The 18,789-nt window shown below is 38.1% G+C and overlaps 2 protein-coding genes across 12 annotated transcripts in view; one reads left to right on the top strand and one right to left on the bottom strand.

Moving 5' to 3' along the window:
- C15H7orf50 (chromosome 15 C7orf50 homolog) overlaps positions 1-18,789 on the bottom strand; it is a 134,249-nt gene that overhangs the window by 46,872 nt on the left and 68,588 nt on the right. The window lies entirely within an intron of this gene.
- Positions 1-18,789, top strand: part of GPR146 (G protein-coupled receptor 146) — a 56,892-nt gene that overhangs the window by 12,212 nt on the left and 25,891 nt on the right. For both annotated transcript variants that reach the window (XM_009690095.2, XM_009690094.2), the window contains exon 2: positions 13,482-13,523. The gene's annotated coding sequence lies outside the window, so the exon portion shown is untranslated. The remainder of the gene's footprint in view (positions 1-13,481; positions 13,524-18,789) is intronic.

Here is an 18,789-nt window from a genome sequence, read left to right as displayed (position 1 = left end):
CTAAGCTCACAAGACCTTAAGATTTTCACTAGTCTTACATGAGAACATTCCCAATAGATTACTGATATGACAACACTAGCGTAGAGAAAGCTTTAAGAGGAAACAACACATACGCTATAAGGACCAATATAGCAAAAGACTCTTCACCTACCAGGACAACTACAGGCCTGGTCGAGCTGGTTTAGGTACTCGTTCTACTCTTGAACTAAGCGTTATTGAGTTGTTTTTCATGATGATTTTTACAGTAATAGTAATAATTTAATAATGGAGGAATCATGATATCTTCCTTTTAATGACGTCCAAAAATAAAACATGTATTTCTGTTTAATAGAAATATTCAGCCCCTGTTCTCCTTGTAATTCCCTCTAAGCACATAGGCAATACTATTAGACACATTTCATTTTGTCCCCACCTGTGAAGCTCATCTCTTTCCCTTCATGTCAGGGAAAAAGTTCATTATCGGAAGAATAGATTCAGTCTGGTCTCAGACCAAGACTTGAGACCAAGTTTTACTGTATAACAAGATACAATTAGAGACAGCTTTGGTAACCATTGCTGTAGGAAGGAGAGACAGAATTACAGAGAATTTGGAGAAAGACGAGGCCAGCATAAACCAGTAGAATCACCTAGCCTGACCTCTGAATCCCAACCAACGCTGAACTGGGAGCAGGTTACTCAGGCTTGGTCCAGCTGGGTGCTGAAACCTCCAAGTACAGAGGCTCCACAAGCTCCTGGGCAATGTGCTCCAAGGCTTAATTAAACTCACAGTGAAAAATGCTTTCCTTATATTCAGCCAGAACCTCCTGTTTCCCTTTATGACTGCTGTCTTGCGCTCCCCGCTGTGCACCTCAGGAAGGAGCCGGGCTCCGTCTGTTCGGTGACTTCCTTGCAGGGACTGGCTGAGGCCCCCCCCAAGCCCCCGCTCTCCATGCTAAACAAGCCCAGTTCCTCCAGCCTCTCCGCACAGAACATGCTCCAGCCCCCTTGGCCATCTTAGTGGCCCTCTGCTGCAGTCGCTTAAGTTAATCGGCATCTTTCTTTCACTGGAGGGGCCCAAATCTCAGACTTTGTTATCAAAGTCAAATAATTTGGAGGAAAAAAAAACAATCGAGATCTGGCCGAAGTAGAAAGGGAGTTACACATCAGTTACTATCATTATTATTCTACTAGGAAAGACATTTTTATCCATAATATTGAAATAAATATTCTTTTGATCAACACAGTACTCAACAAGCAAATACTTCAAGCTCAGATCTACAATGCTTCCACACAGGTTAATGATGCAATTAATAACATGCAGGCCAGGAACACCAGAAACTTCACTGAAGTCTAGGTATACACTACTGCTTGCTAAATTTTGAATCAGAAAATCCTTAAAGGAGTAGTATATGTCACTAGACTTTTTAGGTTAAAGGAATGAACTTTTGATGGTAAACAAAATCATACCAAAATCAATGCAAAAGACAGAAGGGAAAAGACAAAGTCTAAAGAAGTGAAAGTGTAATCGTATCAAAGTAAACTAGAAGTGTGATCAAGAGAGTGGAAAACAGTTCTTAATTCCAAATAAAGTATTAACTTAGAACCCCTCCTAACCTATTCAGCCTATAAATTTAGTGAAAATAAAAAGGGAGAAACAGCTTTCTATTACAGTTCTCAGATTCCTCTTACAAGGAACTGTCCATTTTTAAAGCACTTTTTATCTATTAAAAGAAAACTAGATCTACCACCAATATATTGTTTGATCACATTTGTTTATCTTTCTTTTTAAATGAAAAGGCTACTTCAAATCCCACAGGGAAAGGTCTCAGAATCACAACCTATTTGCAAGTGCCTGCTGGCCTGTAAAGGCTTCTGAAATGTTTTAGTCATAATAAAAGCCTTACTATTTTCATAATTTTCTTTTTAATTTTTTAGAATAAAGCTTGTATTCTGATTTCATTCAAATTAGGCCTAATGTTCCTGGCACTGTAACACTTTCAAATATTAATTATTTTCATAATCCTAACCCAAAATAGTCTCTCTTCCTTAGAAATAAAGTTATGTCATTACAGTTGCATGCAAACTGTAGGTTCTCTCCAATTTAAGAAATATTTTAAAAGTTACACTGAGGGATGCCATTTATGTGCATGTGTCTGCATGTGTTCAGTATATAAAGCTAGTTAAAGGTGCTGTACAATAAATACTATGGCAAAATATGCTTTCAACACATTTGGAAGTAAAGGCCTAAACACAGTTTTGTTTGGACCAAATTGCAAAAATTTACACACAATTGATGTTGCAAATAGGAAGCTGTAAGATCCACCACAATTACTACAAAGATGGAAAGTTACGTAGCGCTTTTGTGGCACTTCCTCCTTACTGACAATCAGAATAAAAAAAAACACTTAGATGGTAAAACATCTAACTCTTATTTGTGATACTTTGAGATGCGTCATCAATGTGTGTTCCATACTAGTGTCTACGAACCCCCATATGCCCGGCTAACAGGGTCTTTTGTAGCTCTTACTCCATCTTACATGCTTTTCTGTACGCTTCAGCCAGTGGCTTGAGGAATATAAGCCACAGCAGCACTTCAGTACCTTCATTAACACAGATTCCATAATACAAAAAACTCCTTAATTAAATGGAAAGTGGATTTACAGTATCTATACAGGCTATACATTTTAAAGAGCTGTAGTTACTACACAGTAATTAACAACTTCTTGAGATAATTGTTCACAGAGTATTTGGCTTGTGGTGACTCTCAAGCAGTGATTTTGTAGAAATGATTAATTATAAACTATTACAATAAAACTAAGACAGCTTTGCCAGAACTAGTGTTGGATATAGCGTCATCCACCAACTAGGAAGAACTGATGAGTGAAAGTGTACTCAACTCCAAGTAGTTGTTCTATAAACTCTGAGATGGAGACACCTTTGACAAAGCTGCAGCTATTCTTTTGATGCTCGTGAGACACTCCGGTCTACACATACGTATCCTGGTAGTTCTGAAGTTGGTTGGTCCATGTCCAGCATGGCAGGTACTACCAAGGCTCATATGTTGTGTTCTCCCAGGTTAGTGCCAGGAACCTTACTCTCGTACATAATGTGGCACAGGGCTTTTTAGTGTCTCTTTTGCTAAGAACAGTGCTGCTCTTTTTCAGCAGCGCTGCGTACCTTGATACTGGATGGTTTGATGCCACTATGTTAGTATTTTGTATGAAACTTTTGGTGTGAAATGTCGGTAAGATCACTTTTAGCCTTTCAAATTTTGCCTACTGAGAAAGGAGATCTCTTTCCAGCCACCCAGGACCAGTGCTCCTGTCTTCTCATCTGTTCAATAAACTGAACTGAGGAGGGGAAGAAGTAAAAATGTGCATAGGAAAAACTCATCAGGATAATTCAGTTCTGAACGCTTCTACAACTCATATGACTGACATAAAATCACTCACGATTGTGAGCAATTAAAAACAGTATGTCAGCAGATTTAAAAAAAAATTTGTAGGCAAAACCACAATCACATCCAGCCTTGCAGTTTGTAAAACTGTCTAATAAGGTCTGAACTGACTGTGATTTCTGAAGGCTTCTCAGTTCACATGTTTTCCTCCTTACTTTCTGATTAAAGATAACATATGGGGCCAGAAAGAAATGAGTCTCTTTAGAGCTCCAGAATCATCTATACGTTTAACAAGAATCACTAGATAGTGCTTTGTTTAAAAGGAATGTTGCTGAAATGCTATATCTAATGTGGGTACCAACACTAGACTTGCTATGCTGTGCTTAAAAGCTGTAACAAATGAAACAAAAGAATTTATACATTCTGCAAACAGTATCTACCTCTGAAGGGCACTTTTACCCTGGGAGTCAGCTTATCAAATACTGTCCCAGTCTAGAAGCTAAGGAAGGAAAGGAATCAATAGAAATTTTCTACTCTAAGAAAGATGGAATAAAAAGAAATCTTTGAATGCAACTCTTTCTCAGCAAAGGATTCATTATAACAAGTTTCTCCTTAAACTTGTATATTCCTAGTTACTGAAGCATTGGTGCATTAATATAGTAAAAAAATGCACCGACAAAGTCACAGTCTATCTGTGCTGTTCTTATGAAAGAAAATAATAATTTTATTTTTTTAATTTTTAAAATTATCTCACATATAGTTTGTTCCTTCTGCTCTGATTTATGGTATAAAAATCACAGCCTCACATTTGGGGGGGGGGGGGGGCTTTTTGGTTTTGATACTATATTTTTACCGTACTTTATCAAGTCCCAAATCCTAGGAACTCCCATGCTCTGCCCGAAAGATGAAAACTAAAATGCTATTATGTACACATACGAAAAGGACATGTGGTATTCAGTCCTAGCTGTAAAATCAAATGCACCTAATGGAACACCAAAAGGAATCAACATAACACACATGCATTTCAAACGCACATTACACAAGTGATCAAAGGAAAAGAGAAAAAAACATCTAAAGTAAAGCTACTAACATAAAAGACTATACATAAACCATTGAGCCTTTTGAGTGGGATTAATATGTTTCAGACTGTGCCACTAATGTGACATTTTAATGGTGTGAGAACTGTAAACAAAACATCTTAGAGATAGACAATAAACTATGAGGTCTGGTATAGCATTTGAAGGACTAAAGAAACAAATATACATCTTTCTTTTCTCGCCAAAAGTGGACTTCACACGAATCACGTTGATGGATGCTGCAGAGCTGAGAATGTTGTCCCTGTTTCTGGACAATGTAATAAACCCACACAAACCAGTGAGAGAAGCAGCCGAGTTTAGCCACCATATTTGGGCATTATGATCCTATAAATACACATGCAGCATCTAAACAAGGGTAGGATTTTAATTCCCTCAGCAAGAACATGGGGTTTTTTGTACTACTCTAATAATATACTCTCTGCAATACTGACAAGTTTCATGTAATAATACCAGATGTGATTCCATGTGTTTGGTGACAACATTCTGCTATAAACGTGCAACAGAAGCTCAGTATCACAGATCCACAGAATTAGGCAGCATCTCGCCCAATCTAGCTGCCCAGCAGGGCAGGGGAGGAGGACACAGGCCTGTCCTCCTCTCCTCAGGAAGCCACTGAGCTGCGATGACTCACACTGGTAAAGGAGCTGGCTGGAACTGCTCCTTGCAGGAGCTCATGACATACTGGGAGCATTATGCTATCACAGAAGTGCTTAAGATGAAACTCAGATTCCTGTAATTGTGTTTGACTCTCGAAATAAATCATCTGCGAAACTGAGAGCTTTGTCTTCGTTTCTATCACGAACAGTGGACTACACAAGATGCTGTCACAAGAAAAGCACGTCACAAGAGAGCCTCTCGGTTTCATTTCATCTAAAGAGACAGAACTGGGACAGGTCAATATGCCATCATGAATCTGCTTGGTTTATCAACAAATACCATGTACAACTACCTATAATTCAATTTTAGGAGTATATTATCTAGCAGTTTTATAATCAGGATCATTTTTTACTACTGGAAATGATATAAACTAGGAGGAGGATTACATTCTACATTATCAAGCGGGAAGCATCACAGTTATGATTTCGAGGCACAAGCGGTAATTGGATTGGAAGGCAAAGTTCAAGAAAACACTAATGCTCTTGTGTATTAACAGAAGGCCTGTTCTGCTCTGTAGTGCACTGCCCAAGACCATTTCCTTCCTTAATATTAAAATTCTAATGAGCCTTCATTTTATCTACAGAAATTTATGACCTAGTCTAAGTTCTGTATATAGCTTTAGCAACAAACAGGCCTAGGATACAAGAGCCAGCATGTTATAATTTCTTAATTCAACTATAATAACCCGTGCATGTACAAGTAGAGACTATTTAAAACATGCCAAGCTCCATACTGCGTAACACAGTGAATTATTGCTATAAATATTCCATGTTTTAGTCTCTAAACATAGCTATATTGATTACAGATTTGATGCTAAGATCCTAGATATCAACCACTGAAAGACACTAAGCCCACTGTAGTTTAAATGAAAACCAGTAACTTTGGGAGGTATCACTCACAAAACAAAATTCTTTACGAATTTGTCTAAAGCACTGCTTTCCAAATTATGGGACACTTCCCACAAACAATATGCCAGTTTTTTCAAAGTGGCTTGTAAGCTTCGCCAGAACACCTGAGCACATTCTCCTAAGCACTGCTGCTGCTGTTAAAGTTGGTGCCTTTGGCAGTACCTGCATTTGAGAACTTACAGATTACTGAAAAATAGGCTGTTGTGTCTAAACAGAGAAAATAGCTCCCTCAGATCCTTTGTTTTTTTTTTCTCCTTTTTGCTCTCCCAAACAGATACTTACCTCACTTACATAATGTCAAAGCTCAAAATTAAGCCAACACCACCAAAAAGGAAGTCTCTCCATATTTTAAGGAAAGCTGAATGAAAGCATATTTATTCTGCAACATAATTTCAGGGAAATAGCTTGAAAGGCAGAATTATAACTCTGAAGATTTAAATCTCCAAACAAAACATTAAAACATCAAGCTCAAACTTCAAAGAGTAATAATGAATCCTGAAGATCACAAATCTGGAGATATGTGTCCAGTTATCGTATCTCTTCAGAGCTTGAGAGTAGAGATGCTTATGTCAAAACAAATGGGTGGGTCACAGAAAACTTTAATATCAGACCACATCACTTCCTCCTCATTGCAAAACCCCATTCTTCTGTTGTAACACCACATTCAACCCAATTCCAGCTTCTCCGTTCATAAGCACTACAGTACTCAGCATCCCTTCTTCTGCCTCCCCGCTCCAATCCTTACCTCCAGTAATACTAATTACTAATAGAAGACACAGAGAGCTTTCTTCTGCTGCTCTCTGTCCCAGTAAAAGGTTAGCTGAGATAATCACATGCCACCTGGCATACACCAGTAAGGGAGGCAATGCAGACATCCCAGCTGCAGCTTGTCAGGAGGTAGTCATGTTCAGATGGGCCAGCTGCCTGGCAAGAAAATGCATGCATTCAAATCACCCAGCAAGCCAGGAGGCACATGCCTGCCCATTTGGGGAGCTCCTTGGCCAGCAAAGATGTACTGCCATTTAGCCCAACAGCACATGCTGCCTCTCAGCTGCTAGGAGGCTAGAGAAACTGCTCTTCTAGCTCTAAGCTGTGCCAAATTAAGCATAAGTGTAAGTAAAATCAGATCAGCCTACAAGGTTGGGACTTTACATGAATATAAAATTAGATGGGCTAAATCTTACGGTGCATAAATTATTTTCAAAAAAAGAATCAACAGTGAAGTGCGAGAAACTGGCCCAGCTGGTCATGTAACCACTGCTGAGGAATTCAGCTCATGTCCCTCATCCATAGCATTGCTTCCAGACACTAAAAACAGCTTTTAAAACTGGAATAGTTCCACTTATACTAAGCTCAGAACTACTATACTATATTACACTGGGAGAGAGAGGAGAGGAAAGAAGGGGGGAAAAAATCCACTCAGTCCTTAGTTTGGCAGCAAGTAGAATTACCTAAATCAATCAGGTAAAATGGAATAATTGTAATATCATTTTCAGGATCTGCATGCAATTTCCTAATACTTTCCCATTCCCGGTAAGGTATGCTGGACAATTAGAAGCAACTTGGTAGACACCCTACCACTGACGAGTCCACACACTATCCGAACAAAAATCAGATTTTAGATTTGCCAGACTTAACATTCTGTACGTGCTGCACTAGCAGGTGCTGCTGTAGCTACTTGTATTTCAGACTGCAGGAGCAGTGCATTGATTGACCAACAGCTCTAAATTATTTTGGAGAAAGTATCCCAGACCTCAAAGTTCTATTTAGCCTCTCTGAGCATTTATGAGTAAATAAAACTCACAAAATAACACTACAAACTAGCAAGTACAAAAAGTAAAAATAAAGAATTTAATTAGATTATGATGTTTATAAGTTAAAAGGTAAAAGATTTTTACAAAGTAGAGCTTGTAAATAGATCTTCATTTATACGATCATGGGATACACATATGGACCCTCATGGATAATCAGTTGATTTTCCTTTTTTTTCTGGTATGTCTCAGTTTTACCTAAAGGATTTTTTTTTTGTAAGATTATTTTTTTAAACAGGCTGCAGATGTGGTAAAGATGTCTTTTTTTTTGCCCTTTTTTTTTTTTTTTAATTTTACATTCTTAAAGCATGCTATCCTTTCTGAGATATTTGATATGGCCATGCTTTTTGCATAGCATTTGTTCTACCTTCCTGCTCTGGATTAAATATTCGTAAAAAAATATTTAAAAAATACCACCAAAAAATCCCCTGCCCAACTGATAAAAGTGTAAATTGTAACTGGAGACAGAATGCCAGAACTGAAGGCTGCCAAAAAGAACAGCGTGTTAAGTGGCAAGGCCACACATTGTACATCATAACCCAGAATCAAAAAGGAAAGTGTCATATTAAAGTTGTCTGTCAGAGATATTGAGATTTCTGTAATGCAACAAGCTACACTTTTAAAGGCACTGAACCTCAACACTAATATTTGGACTGATTTTATCTTTGGAGAGCAGACATACATGGCTGCAATGTAGTAGCAAAAGCAGCAAGCATGAGCCAGTTGCAAATACTGGCTGAGTAACTACAAACGTATCATTTGTCCAGATCTATATACAAGCTCTAATCTAGCATAAAAATATTAATTGAGAAGCATATCAAGTTAGGCTTGTCAGCCCTAATATTTTTCTGGTGATTTGAACAGGCCCAGAGAATAAGATAAGCATCTTCACAAACCCATTTAACTTAACTTCAAACCCAAAGCCTTGTTTCTAAGCTCCACAAGGAACAGGAGGCCACATAAAATCTAATTTGAATGCAGACAGTTCCAAAGCCAACCCAGTTATATCCATCATTCTCCATTCTAAAACCTGTCTGCAGCAACATTTTTGTAAGCTCACTGTCCTTCACTGAAATACTATATAGCATGCAATTAATTGTTACGAGGAAAGTTTTTGCATCAGAGCTACACTTACATTAGGGACAATATATCATTCTTTATTTATAAAAATCTATTCTTCTGTATTTAATAAGTTTATGCTAACAAAGTATTTTCATTGGGATCGATGAGTTAAATACTACTTCAACTTGTTTAGCAGAAAGGGGTTTTTTTTCACAATTTTTTTCCCCCATTTATCAGTGCAAATCAGCTTTATTTGCTTAGCAGCTAAAACTTGAAGTGAACAATGGTATTTTCAAAACAAATGCATCATGTTAAAGTGAGGGCAGTTGTGGTTTATCTGAATCATACGGCTCCAGATTTCAAATCTAAGCTAAGGAAATAGAGGTTACGACATTCTGCAGCTGGAAGAAGTAGCATTCACAAAGCGGTGTTAAATCAAGGCCACTTGGCCAGTTTGGGCAGTTGCTTGTGTGGAAGTGACAAATCCCACGAGAGCATTAAAAAAGGAAGGTTTTGGTGTCCTGGCCAACCCCCCCTTTCCTTCATTTAATGCTACCATGGACTAAGTTTCTCCACTCAATGTTTGTGGAAGGCTGCTGTCAGGTAATGGCTACTGATTTATTTACATCCGATTACACAGAACAAGAATTAAGCACATTGCAAAATACATAGGCAAATTAATTACAGAAGGTCTTTTAATGCTACACACAAATTCCAAGTGACTGAGGCTGCAAGTTGATGGGCTAGTTTTCAGACATATCAGTTCAGCAACCTGATTCACCATTAAGACTATAACAAGTACTTATATCAACATAAAGAAACAGTGGCAGGAAGAAGCAGCCAGGATCTTTAGAAAAACAGAAATGCTTCTTATGCTGATAGCAGTGGCAACAGTGAGATATGCAGATAAAGTTTTCATTCAGTTTGGGAAACTCAGGAGAGAAAAAAGGAACAGCTCTGAAATTGTTATTTTCCAGTCCCCTATTCAATAACATTTTAATAACTTTTTATTGATAGACTAACCATTGATAAAATACCTTATGAATTGACATTTTACAGAATCACTGACGAAAAAAGTTTGTTTTCTAAATTTTACGAGCCAACAGTGATGGCTGAAGTAGAGGGACCATTCACTGCTTCCCAGAATAACCATGACTGTGGCCTTTTTTTGCATTTTTTTTAAAGCGGAAGCACAAAACAGTAGCGCTGGCTGGAGACTTCGACAGCGCTATCTGGATGCCAATGTCATGCTGTGTAAACATGTGGATCCATTAGACAATTGTTGGAAGCAGTGAATTCTAAATTTGATCTAGTGATAAGACTCATGCTGTTGGAAAAAAATGGGTTTGTGAAACCACACAACAAGGAAAATGTTTCAGACTTGTTTAAAAAAAAAAAAAAAAAAAAAAAAAGGCACGAAGTGAACAGTGATGTATTGAATGGCCTGCAGACTTCAGCCTCCGGAGAGTCTTGACAGACCGAACAAAGACCTGAACTCCTGGCTCTCAAACTGTTCAGGTTAGTTTATAAAATATACTCTAACCTGAAAGGATAAAAACATTTCCTTTGAGGAATAGTGATAGTCACATAGGCTGAAAAAGGAAGAAGTTTTTCTTTGGTATAAGACAACTTGTAGCAATGATTTATTTACAACTTCCATGTTTCTAGTGCATGTTATTATCAGTCAATTTAAATGAAGCCTAAGCTCTATGGTATTCCCAGCTATGTTTGTCTGGGGAAGGGAGGGGTGGTTTACTGCTTTCCTTTCATTTGTGCTGCAACACAACACTTCATGCTTACACAACTTAATGGTCCAAAAGACGTGTTGAAATTAACTCCTTCATTAGCTATAGAGTTGCTACTCCTTATCTTTCTATTATGGTTTCTTAATTACAGATTTGCCAAATTATATATTCTGATTCAGGATTATATATAATATGATGCATGATTTAGATTTGTTAGACTATAAAACAAAGGTCTCATGAATAAAAATTATACACTACATAACACATGGCATTTGAAAATGTATTATATTATTCAGGCTATCTAGACATATTATGCTCATACTGTATGTGCTACAAGTTTATTTCAAACTGATTAATCTGCCTTTTGGTCCATGAAACTTGATTACTTCAAAAGTCATAAAAAAAGTGAAAAACAGCTTTCACCTCCCAGGAAAGCTTCTGCAACGCACTTTATAAGTCTCTCGCTACAAAATTTGTCATTCATCTCTATTGGTTTAAATATGTGAAAAGCAGAGCATAGCTCAGCATTTCAGTTGTGATTCATGTTGTAATTCAATTATTTTTGAAACACTGTTTACTACATAAAACGAACTGTACTTCTCCCACAAAAAGGATCAGAATGCAAGACACTCAAATCATTCCAGGATGAGCGATTGAGTCTCTAAGAAAGAAGGCAATAAGATACACATCATTACTGTGAATCCAGACTAGGTCAGCAGGAACAAAGCTTCTCTTTGGTGACTGCTCAGTGACCAATATGGGCACAACCTTTCTCCATCCCACGTCTCCGAACTCTGTATGTAAACATACAGCCTCTGAACGCCGACCTCAGCACGGCACCTTGCCATGTGCATACCTAAGTTCCTATGTGCAACTCGGCCAGCTGAAGTCAATAGCAATTCACACGTGTAATTCCGCTCATACCTGTAACCATATGCCCGGCCACACCTATGACACTGAAGGGCTGCATTAGTCAGGAAAAGCCATCCTCTATGGCCTGTCCCTACATGGAGCTCCCTGAGGAGCGCTAAGGAGCCCCAGAACATACTACAGCTGTTCCAGGAAGGGAAGTTCAGCAGTGAGTGGTATCAGCCAGGCTCTTTCACATCCACCGGTTTAACTACTTAAATCCTCCTTCCCATTTAACAAATGCAGACAAGAAGAGCTCTCCACACACACCTTCTGAACTAAAGCATGAGGCAGCTGTCTCGTGAAGACCTTCAACGCAGCCTAAATTTGCATGAAAGTATAATCAGAAAATCTGCTGTTTCTCCATGTGAATCAGTGGTACTTTCATTTCTGTGTTGGGAGAAGATAAGCCACCTGTGATCAAAGGAACAGCCAGCTACCACAGCATATCTGAAGACCACTACAGTTAGTGTTAGGTGATTTGCACCTACATGACACATCACAAATATAATTTAGTCCTTACAAATATAATGGACATCCCATTGCCTTAAGTTCAAGGCCATGTAATAATAGCAGTCTGTGCTATTCTATTTACTATTCTTCATCAAATTATAAAACTAAAATTGCAGGCAAAATATTGGTTACATTGTTTATTTTTCTTGGGTCCTTACATGTTAGCCACAATGTGTGAGAAATGAGGACAAACAGAGGCCAAGCCGAACAGAGGAATTGGGTAGCTCTGACTATATCCCATGCAGCAGACTGTAAAGACCATAACCATTAATAGTACTAGAGAAAAGGAGAAGGGAAAACCTATATTAGTAACAGATTAGATCTTTCACAGGCTTTATTATACCTTTTAATAAAATTTTAATATAAAAAGAATGGGGTGGCAGGGGCTGCTATCTTAAACCATTTTTGCAAAAATAAAGTATTCCTCTTAACTTAAAATTCAGTCAGAATTAAGTACCCTTACTTAATAGCGTTAATCTTTCTCTTTAGGAGACAACCCACCTCTGATACTGGGGGGACAATCTATTCTTAAAGTTATCTTGCTCTCCAAATACTACAGTTCAACCATATAGCTAAGCTAAAACATTTAAACCTCTCTACTGTCAAAATATTAAATATTCATTTTATGGCAAGAAACATGGAAATTAGTGCTTTACTTCATTCTTCTTCTCCCTTAGATTCATTATATCTGCATACCAAAATACTGCTTACAAATTTTGGCTAGCCGGATATATAATGCCTTTTTAATTTTTTTTAATATAAATTTACAAAAATATACATGTTCTCCATATTTTTTTCCACAGTGTGCAAAGGAGGAGATATATACTCCGTAACTAAAGTGAATTAGTGTAACACGGTATGCCATACCACTACTTTTTACAATAAGAAAAACAAACTGACATTTGTCCCAGCATCATACTGCATGACAGATGTCTCATACTGGGACTGTTACATTTCAGTTTTAACCCACCATGCAGGACGCAATTTTCAAAGAGGAGAGGGAGGTTGCATGAGTTTCTGTTTTAGATCAGTATACAACTTTTATTCAAGAATCTCAATTCACCTCAGAAATATAAATAAATCCATCAACAGCACTGTGATATAGTGATTTTCCTATCAACTTTTCATCTACAATCATGAAGTCACTAATCGCAATATCATGCAGCAGTTCAACACCAAACACAGCAAAACATAATGTTTTTGATTTTCTAATCACTGAACGAAAACATTGTATATGATAAATGCTATACAAATCATGGGACAGTGATACCTACGACAAAAAAAATGAGTGTGATCTGTATTTTTTATTTTTAATCAGAATTAATGGCATTTTTTTTTCATTTCTTTCAACCAGCTATGAACAATCTTCTCACTTTTTCTTTTCTTTTTTTTTCCCCCCCCAGTGTGTCAATCTTGGACTGACATCCTTCTGGGCTGCACCTCTAGTAAGTACTGCTATAACAATATAGTACGACTGTTACTGTGCACACTGTTACTGTGTTACTGTTTTCATCAGTCTACAACAGTGAAAATAATTACCAAAACTGGGACTCTTAGGCCCACTATTTACTTCTCTGAAAACGTACCGGAAAACTGAACAAGTCCTCACTGCAGTTAGTTCAGGCAATCAGTATTTGCTCCCAGGTGAGCCTCCTTCTCAAAGCTTACAAATTAGCCGCCTAAGTAGGCTCATACCAAGATGCATCCAACTGACTGCACCTTTAGGGGATGCAGTACCCTACCCTCTAGGGCAGAGGCTGGCAACCTGCTCCGAGCAGTGCGCAGCGGGTAAGTTGCTCACCTTGGTCCAGTCAACGAGCAAAGGGCTGGGAGCCAGGGTTCTTTAATGCCAACGCCAGCTCTGCCGCTATTGAGTGCGGCTCTGTAGCCCTCGGCAAATCACTTCATCTTTTTCGTTCTCTGCTATGCACAATGAACATAACATTATTGTGCCTATCTCCCTAGTGTTTAATTCCTAGTTTAATATTCTAGTCACAATAATCCATTGCCTCCCATTTACTTTGATAAAGTATAGTCAGTATCAGTCGGTAACACTTTTAAAAACTTATTTCCAACTATTGTGAAAGAGGAGCTGAATGTTTATGGAGTAGTTATTTTTTATGTCAGTTTACCATAGGGCCTCTTTAGCCACAAGCTTACAGCCGGAGGCCCCAAGGCATTTTTGGGAATGGAAACTTTTTGCGTTCAGCTCTTAACAAATTTCCAGCCTGCAGTATGTTTTTCATTAGTCTACATGGTGTTATAATAAATGATGCACTTCCTCTTTCATTTTATGATTTTTTTAAACATGCAACAATTTTTCTGTGTCTGTTTTCTATTACTTTCAATATATTGAATCACACTAATCTTAGAGTCTACTTTATGTATAGAGACATAAAGGATATATTAAATAAGATGTCAGCTGTAACAAGATAAGCCTCTAATTTAAAGTCTTCACTGAGGGCCAAACACATTACATGCATGCAGCTCCATGGAGAGCCATCTTTTTAGAGGCCAATGTTAAAAAAGCCTGTGATCCTAAAACTTAGAGTTGGCCTACAGAAGACTCCTCTAAGTTACACACCTGCAAGACACTCAACTAAAAAATGTCTGATCTCATTGCCCAGATGCATATGAAACATGTTAAAACTACTCTAAGCCTCCACATATCTGCATTTACATAAGTCTTTTTTGCATGAAGACCAACCTGATACTTGTCTGTATAAGAATTTTAGTGATAATAGCGTGTAAAACGGCAAGAAAGAGTATATGACAACTCTTTAGGTTGATAAAATGCTATCAGGTATTGCACTCTAGGTCTTTGGGTTTTAGGCGCTTTTCTTATTCCATGTGTTGAATCTCGGACACCAAAATGCAGTGAAAGCAATAACCTTAAATAGAAATTAACTCAATAAATGGAACTAACGCTGATGTTCAACTGTTTTGCATCCAATAAATTCACCAGCTTTTAAAACCTTGGCTGCAAGTTCAAATTAAGGCCCTTTATCAAAATTAGATGTTTTAACAGATTTTTAAGAGCAAGATCATTCCTCATAACACTTCCTGATGCAGGTTTCCTTCATACTGAATAGTGGACAAAATCAGCAATGGAGAAGGCGCACCAAGGAACATGCCCTCTGCTCCCCAGGAAATGAGAGAAGTGATAGATATGCTACTAGTGAAAACAAACTGCCTCAGAACCATTGAGTCCATTTACAGATTACAATGAATTCCTGCACATTCAAGGGCATCATATACAGTGTGGAATTCAAGATAAATCTGGTTCAGGTGTCAAACAGGGACAAAACTCTTTTTATTCTGAAGGATATAATCTTGGAGAAAAACTCGTAAGCAGTATCTGGTAATTGAGCCTTCTCCAAATCACTGTTCCATAGATCTGCCATTGTTTCCTATCTCCAAATACATACACTTTTGCAAAGAAAAAAGAACCACAGACACACTCCCATTCCATGACAACACCACAGTGTGATACAGTCTTCAATTCAGATTATTCCACTTTGACAAATAGAAATAACATAAAAATTTCTCCTTTGCTCTCAAGAATCTCATATGGACTATGAACTACAGCATCTACATTTTGTGCTTAAATTGGAATGACTTAAAACATAGCTATCACTAACTGATTGAAAACAGTCTGCAAGGATTGATCCAGAATAAGTCATGCCTGAGCAACCTAACTGCCTTCTATGATAAAATGACTGGATTTGTGGACAAGGGGAGAGCAGTGGATGTCATTTACCTCGACTTTAGCAAGGCTTTCAACAGTGTCTCCCACAATATTCTTGTATCCAAATTAGGAAAACTAGATGAATAAAAAACTGTTTGGATGGTGAGACTCAGATGGCTGCAGTTAGTGGGTTGCTCTAACTGGAGGAAAGATATACAGCAGGCTAAACTGGAACCTTTTTTATTTAACATCTTTTATCAGTGCCTGGATGAGATGACAGAGTACACTTTTGTCAAGTCTGCTGATGACACCAAATTGGTAGAGAAAATACACTTGAGGGCTGAATGTATGTTAAGTCCTCCACCTGGAAAGGAGTAACCCCTTGTAACAATAGAGGCTGGAGACGGGCTGAGGAGCAGCTCTGCTGAAAAGGCCCGAGGGTCTTGACAGACAGCAAGCGGAGCCAGCTGCGTGCCCTGGCAGCAAAGGAGGCTCACCCTGGGCTGTATTGACAGCAAGATAGCCAGTAGTTTGAGGGAAGTGATTTTTTTTCCCTTTACTTAGCGCTTGTTAGACTACATCCAGATACTGTGTCCAGTTTTGGGTTCCCCAATATAAGAAAGACTTCAATAAACTGGTGTGAGTTCAACAGAGGGCCAAGATAGCCAGGGGGCTGGAACACTTGCCCCCTGAGAAGAGGAAGCTAAGGGAACTGGGCTCGTTCAGCCTGGGGAAGGGAAGGCTTCGGGAGGACCTAAATAGCAACTGTCCAGTACCTACAAGGAGGTTATTGGGAAGACAGATCCAGGCTCTCTACAGTGATGCACCTTGTCACCCCACTAGCTGACAAGAAGTGACAGGCCTTAAGTTGAAACCAGACACATTTCAACTGGTTATAAGGATTTTTTTTTTTTTTTTAAAAACCATTGGGACAATCGAGCATTGGAACAGGTTGCCCACAAAGGTTTGCATGGTCTCCATCCTCAGAGGTTTTCAAGATCTGGTCTAATTTCATAGCTGACCCTACTTTGAGCCAGGGTTTGGAGAGGTGACCTCAGGTCACCTTCAACCTGAATTAGTCGATGATTAATTCAGTTCTGTCAAAAATAGTTAAGATTTTAAATAACAGAAAGCATTCAGAATTTATTCAGATTGCTGTTCTGATTTTTCCTGCTACCTATTATAATCATAGCTGTATTCATTTGCTAATACTGTAGTGAAATAAATTTTAAAATAATCATAGAAAAAAAGCTGTGGATAGCATGTTAACTGCAAATTCTCAATTTCTTAATTGAAATCTTCCGCTGGTGGCTATAGTTTTGTGAAAAAAAGTTGAGACAGCAGAAAAGAGGGTGCATAAAATTTAGCTTAATGAATTTTAAACATGCAATGCGAAGAGCTATCAGTAAATTTCGCAATGAAAAACCTGTGTCACAGTTTGAAGACCAGCTTGATCTATGACCTCAGCTCTGTCTTCCTGAATGTAACTCCTAGAGATGCTACTTTTAATCTTTCCCAGGGAAAAATACCATGATTCTTTGACTGTCATATCAGGATCTTTGTATCACTATCTCCTTTGGCCCCAGCAAGGACAAATGCAATCCTCTCTTTCAAAAGTTTATAAACAGTAGATTACAAAGACCCAAATAAATATCCGAAATATTTTAAAACTATCAAAAGAAACAAACAATGGCAAAAGAGGAGAAAATAAGCTTATAAACAAACACATAAACAAAATAAATCCCTTAACTTAAAAAAAGAATACACACTTAACCTTTCAGTATTTGGGTCTCCATCCTGAAAGCACAACTATCCACATTTAAATCAAGCCAAGGTTCTGTGCACAGTCTTGTTCCTCTCACCTAAAACTTGTTTGGTGAGCTCTGGAGGAGGTCAAAGGGAAATCAAAAGCAAATGCTTTTAACATTGTATTCTCAAACATTACCTCTGAAATGTTTTTCCAAAAACATTTATTTCCTTTCTGGGTGTATTCCCACACATTTTCGCTGTTAGTTTAACTCAGCATATACCTAACACAGACATTACAATAATTCATTTAAGATAGACAAGTTGAACATGTCAAAAGGATTACACACTTCTGAGCCTGTGTAAGCCAAGCTCACCGCACATCCTAGGGATTCCTTCACATTCCTGTGTTCCACCCCATTACACGTGCCACCTTCCCATCCACAGCCATTCCAGGGGCTCCCTCCATTACCTATGTCTCCTTCACCCCCCACTCATTACTAAATGTCTTTTTGTTATTTGGGAGTCAGCTTCACGCTCTCAAACAACATGCTAAACTTATTTTCAGGTTAGGTAGAAGTGAGATTAGATGTACTATAATGCTGAAAATCGTTATGGGTGCCATCAATAGGTCCTTTGCAGGGATAGCTGAAAACATGGATCTGCAAACACTGAAGTAAGAGGCTCCACTTCTTCCTTCCTTTTCCTTTCAGTAGCTAAAAACCAATGCTTTTTATCCCTTAATGCCATTTACCATCCCCAGCTGCCAAATAGGAAAACATAAGATTGTCTATACATTGTTCCAAGAAAATGAAGAGATCTTTTGCAGGAGAAAAGCTGAGATAATTGAGAAAGAGAATATGAACTAACATTCATGAACATTAACTAAACCAAGATCAATCTTTAGTCTTAATTCTTGTTACCTCAGCAAAAGTCACACAGTTAGGAAAAATACAGAAAATAGATCTCTTTCTATGGGGTACATTTATCGTGAAACACAACCAGTATTCCCTCTGCAAACCCTTCCAAATGACCAATACATACTTACTCAGCAGTAAGAAAAAAGCACAGTCCTGTTTTAAGGAAATGGTATCTCCTAACAATATAAGAGAATTTAGCTGGAGCTTTATACTGTCTTTTTTTCTGGCAGAGAAAGGAAAGTGATGGCTAAATGCTGCTATTAGCGATACGGATAGCTGATTAACTTAAGCATAGCCTGTGAATGAAAGAATCCAACAAAGAACATAGATTACCAGTAATACAGTGTTTGTTACCAA

This window comes from Struthio camelus, chromosome 15 (genome assembly GCF_040807025.1).
Source record: "Struthio camelus isolate bStrCam1 chromosome 15, bStrCam1.hap1, whole genome shotgun sequence".
Lineage (NCBI taxonomy): Eukaryota > Metazoa > Chordata > Aves > Struthioniformes > Struthionidae > Struthio > Struthio camelus.
Note: the sequence above shows the minus strand (reverse complement) of the source record. Positions and strands in the feature narration are given on the sequence as shown.